Here is a 5,871-nt window from a genome sequence, read left to right on the forward strand (position 1 = left end):
TACATTCATGGGCAACCTTTAACAGGGTGACTCCCTCAGATTGGGAATGATTGGTAGCAGCTGTACTTGAGAATTCATGCCAAATCCAGTGGAAGGCATTAGTAAGGGAAGAGGCAAAGCTCCTTGAGCATCAAGGCATAAAGGAAGGTTTTGAAGCCCCTCTAGATAAGCTTCTTGGTCAGGGTATTTATGCTGACCCACAGGTTCAGGCTGAATATGATGACGATATACTGTCTCTATGCAGGAAAGCAGCATTAAATGCCTGGGATAAGGTTCGTGAGCCAGGAGAACGCCTAGAATAGAACAGGGACCTACAGAACAGTTCCAGGACTTCTTACAAAGGTTAACTAGGGCAGTAGAATTCAGGTAACAGATCCAGAAACAAGACAATCAATTATATATACAATAGCTTATGAGAATGCAAACCCAATATGCAAAAGAATACTTTTGCCTTTAAAGATCAGATCAGCTCCGCTAGAAGAATGGGTTTTGTATGCAGCCAACATTGATTATAATGTGCAAGATATTGGAGTTTGGGTAGGAGAAGCCATCTCCAAAGGTTTAAAATGGCAACAGGAAATTAAAAGTTCTAGAGGTGAGGATGTAAAGGCTTGGCAAGGAGAAGCACCTTACAGAGGTCAACATAGGTACCAAGAGGCTAGAGGTTACTACTACTATGAACCAGAACTTTGGGTAGGAAGAGACTTCCCCTGGAGACCACGAAGGCACCAGGAACCTAGATGTTTCAACTGTGGTAAAATGGGACATACTAAGAGTAATTGTAGACAAACGAATTCTAACAATGCCTTATATGGAAGGCCACTGCCTTCTGGATTGTGTAGAAGATGTGGTAAGGGCAGACACTGGACCAATGAATGTAAATCGACCAGGGACATACAAGGAAACCCGTTAAGGTCGGGAAACCCTGAGGGGGGAGGCCTCAAGAAGTCCCCCATATTGAGAAAGGTCGGGTCATTCCCAGTAGCAGTGGGAGACAATCTCTCACAGGACCAATAGATAGTTCTTTGCCTATTGTGAAAAATGATTCTGCTCTAGATGGTAGTTTGAATAGTGATGAAAAATCAAGTGTGAATGGACAAAATGAGAAACTCATATTTTGGCAAGCTTCTATTAATGATAAAAGGCCTCAGTTGAAAGTGAAAATTAATAATAAAGTTATTTCTGGCTTAGTAGACACTGGGGCGGATGTAACTATTATTACCCAAAAATCTTGGCCTCAGAAATGGCCTCTTAGAGAGGCAAATGTACAATTTTTAGGAATTGGGACTCTATCTAGAGTTCGACAGAGTGTTAACTCGGTGGTCTGCATTGGACCGGAAGGACAGAAAGGGATACTGAAACCATACATGGCAGATATAGCTATAAATCTCTGGGGTTGTGATCTCTTACAGCAATGGAATACTCAGATTAATATTCCTCCAGTGTCAGATACAAATTATGTACAATCTTTAGATAGTAGAAAATATCTGGTAAGACACTATGGAAAATGTTTACCAACCATCCATGCTGTACAGAAACTAGGTACAAATGATGGCCCTTCAGTGGCTCTGCCATTGAAGTGGCTTACAGATGAACCAGTTTGGGTAGGACAATGGCCTATGACCTCTGAGAAGTTAGAGGCTTTAGAAAGGTTAGTACAGGAACAGCTAGATGCTGGACATATAGAGGAATCTACCAGTCCTTGGAATTCTCCTGTATTTGTTATAAAAAAGAAGTCAGGTAAGTGGAGAATGCTGACAGATCTGAGAGCCATAAATAAGGTAATTCAACCAATGGGCTCTCTACAACCTGGAATGCCATTACCTTCCTTAATACCTAAAGATGGCTTATCATAGTCATTGATCTAAAAGACTGTTTCTTCACAATACCATTACAGGAAAATGATAGAGAAAAATTTGCATTTACTGTACCAACTCTTAATAATTCACAGCCAGTTAGGAGATATCAGTGGGGCGTTTTGCCACAAGGAATGCTAAATAGTCCTACTTTGTGTCAACACTTTGTACAGCAACCTTTGGAAATAATTCGTAAGAAATTTTCACAATCTCTTGTTTATCATCACATGGATGACATTCTTTTATCAGATTCTAATAAGGAAACTTTGGAACATATGTTTGAAATGGTGAAGGAAGTTCTGCCTCGTTGGGGGTTACAGATTTCCCCAGAAAAGATACAAAGAGGAGATTCTATTAACTATTTAGGTTACAAGATAGACTTACAAAGAATCAGACCTCAAAAGGTACAAATTAGGAGATATCATTATCTAACTCTTAATTTTCTTCAGAAATTATTAGGGGAAATTTCTCAATTACAGACGATTATTGGTGTAGAAGGACATGACTTAAAGCATTTAAAAATGGCCCTTAAAGGTGATAAGGACCTAAACAGTCCTAGAATATTATCTGCTGAGGCAGAAAAAGAGTTACAATGGGTAGAAAACAGAATATTGGATGCACATGTAGATTGGATAAACCTTGATTTAGACTGTATTCTGGTTATCTTGCCATCCAGAGAATACCCTTCTGGAATTCTGATGCAAAGGGAAAACACTATATTGGAATGGATATTTCTGCCACATAAACAGAATAAAAAGTTAAAGACATATATAGAAAAGATTTCTGATTTGATTTTAAAGGGAAAATTAAGACTTCGTCAACTGACTGGAAAAGATCCAGCAGAAACTATAGTACCTTTAACTAATGAAGAAATTTCCTCCTTGTGGAAAGATAATGAATATTGGCAAATAGCTCTTACTGACTTTTTGGGAACAATTAGCAACAACTATCCCAAAACTGACAGAATTAAATTCATAAAAAAGACAGTCTGGATTCTTCCACGTATTATGAGACAAACTCCCATTTCTGGAGTTCTTACCTTCTACACTGATGCCAACAAATCAGGTAAGGCGGGTTATAAAGCAGGTGAGGTAAGTAAAGTAGTTCAAAGTCCATATACATCTGTACAGAAGGCAGAATTATATGCAATTCTCGTGGTACTTATAGATTTTAAAGAACCTCTTAATATAGTTACTGATTCTCAATATGCAGAGAGAGTTGTGTTACACATTGAGACTGCAGAATTTGTTCCTGATAATACAGAATTAACTTCTCTGTTTTTACAATTACAGGAAACAATCAGAAACAGAAGTAATCCTATATACATTACACATATCAGATCCCATAGGGGTCTGCCAGGCCCACTAGCACAAGGCAATGATGAGATTGATCGTTTATTAATTGGAAGTGTGCTAGAAGCCTCAGAATTTCATAAGAAACATCATGTAAATAGCAAAGGTTTGAAAAAGGACTTCTCCATCACTTGGCAACAAGCCAAGGAGATAGTGAAAAACTGTCCTACTTGTTCCTTTTATAATCAAACTCCATTGCCAGCAGGTTGTAATCCTAAGGGCATTCGGAGAAATGAGGTTTGGCAGATGGATGTCTTTCACTTTGCAGAGTTTGGAAATTTGAAATATGTGCATCATACTATAGACACATTCTCAGGGTTCCAATGGGCTACTGCTCTTAACTCTGAAAAAGCTGATTCTGTTATTACACACCTGCTAGAGGTAATGGCAGTTATGGGTATACCTGCACTACACAAATAAAAACTGACAATGCTCCAGCATATGTCTCTACAAAATTGGAACAATTTTTCAAATACTATAACATAAAGCATGTATACCACACAATCCTACAGGACAAGCAGGGGTTGAGAGATCTAATAGAACACTTAAAGAGATGCTCAACAAACAAGTTTGGAAGACTAAACCCCCCAAACATAGGTTGCATAATGCTTTATTAACACTAAACTTTCTTATTGCCAATGAAAAATGACAAACAGCTGCAGAAAGACACTGGACTATGGAAAAAACTGCTGAACTCAATCAGCTGGTATACTTCAAAGATGTACTAACCTCTGTGTGGAAACCAGGACATGTGTTATGTTGGGGTAGAGGTTTTGCATTGGTTTCCACAGGAGAAGAAAAACTTTGGATACCATCAAAGTTGATCACGATTCGAGTGGAAAAGGAAAAACCTCTCGACGTGGACAAATGACAGGTATTCTACTATGGTATATCTTATAAACTAAATAGAAACCCCCCAAAGGGAAGGGAAGTGTTTTGCTTTTATCTTCACAGGAAAACTCATCTCCAGAAGGCAAAGGACACTGCATGGGTAGATGCTTAAGAAGAAAAGGTATCTATACCCATCAAACAAAAGGAATGTATCATACGGTAAACTTTTCAGCTGTCTCTCAGAGAACTCTATTTCTCTTCATTTCCTAGTCCCTATTCAATTAAATTAATGCTGGATTTAGAGGTGGATTTGGCTTTCCTCCTCTAAAATCCAAGCACGTTATTTAACTAAACTTTAGTGTTTCTGTATTGTACCAAGAAGCCAATTGATGTAATACAGAATAAAAGAAGAATAAGGGGACTGTCTTTGTCTTTTCTTGGCTCTTTTTTTCAAGGTGTATACCCTCTCATAATCGTTGTGTTCCCATGGTTGCCCTTCACAGTATGTGAATATACACAAGCAAACATTTCTCTGCTAACTATTTATGTTTGAGTCCCACACAGCCAATGAAGACCTGCCTGACAGCAATCCCTGGACACCCTGGAAAGAAAATGGGCCACACCTCCTTGACTGCACTGGATCCATTTGCTCCATTTCTACGGACACTCTGGCCAAAGCTGACTTCAATCAAATTGAGGATTTCAAGCGAGATCTTCTATCAAGAGAATCCCATCTAACATGGACTGGATACAATCCATTCAAGACTTTTACTACACTAACATTTTCTTCCTACAGGACCCCACATGACTATCATCGTCCCATTTCAGCAGGAAGTAACTTGGAGGATGCTATGCCCCCTTTCCCCATTGTTGTCACTTAGGATAGTGTATATACCTAGTTAGGGATAGCTTCCTATTGTTTATGGTTGGGATTGGAAGGAGGTGTTCAGGCTTGGACACCTCTTTCAGATGACTTTAGGGTTTAGTTAAAATAGATAGTTACGATGTGATATAAGCAGATTGTTGTATCTTCTTACATTTCACCTTTATGATTGTTAATTTTGGATACTTTACACTGTTAAGTTTTAATCCTCTTTTAGACTAAAAGGGGAATTGTAGGGGAACCTGCAGCCATGCCTTCTTAGGGGCTGGCTACAGGTGTGTCTGACCACGCCTTCGAGGGCGTGGTCAGGGTGATGTAGAGTGGGTGGCATTGCATTTCTCTTTCGGTTTCACTTTTCTACTTGCTTGACAGACTGCTGCCGCACCGGCTGGCTAGGTTGCTCTGTAAGTAAGGCTTTTCCCTATTAAATACCCTTATATTTCTTCTTGGCTCCGTATTGGTAATTTCCACTATAGTGTTTTATCAAAGCAATAGAAAAGTAACTGATACAGCTCATTTAACTTGTTTTTTTGTAAATAGAGAATAACAATGCCATTCCATTTTTGAATGGCATTCCATTTTTGAAATAAAACATACATGTGTAAATGATGCATTTGGAAATACAAAACACTTCCAATCAGTCTCACTGCCCCCATAGTGTAGGTATATTCTGAATGTTCTAGGATAACCAGTTGCCATGGTAATGTGGTGTCTTACATCCTGCTTTCCATCCCAACTGTCACTCAGCTGAGGTGTTCACATCTTCTTAGATCAACTGTGATGTTGTCAGACTGATACCTGAGTCCATCAAGACAGCTGTAGGCTAGTCCACATTGATCTTCCGAGTCCCCTGAAGAACTTCAAATGGACTTGTTCAGTTTCGCTCCACCTAGTCCCTCATGTTTTAGTCATACCTCCACAATCCAATTATTTCCTTACTCATCCCTTT

The sequence above is a fragment of the Cricetulus griseus genome, chromosome 4 (assembly GCF_003668045.3).
Source record: "Cricetulus griseus strain 17A/GY chromosome 4, alternate assembly CriGri-PICRH-1.0, whole genome shotgun sequence".
NCBI classification, from domain to species: Eukaryota; Metazoa; Chordata; class Mammalia; order Rodentia; family Cricetidae; genus Cricetulus; species Cricetulus griseus.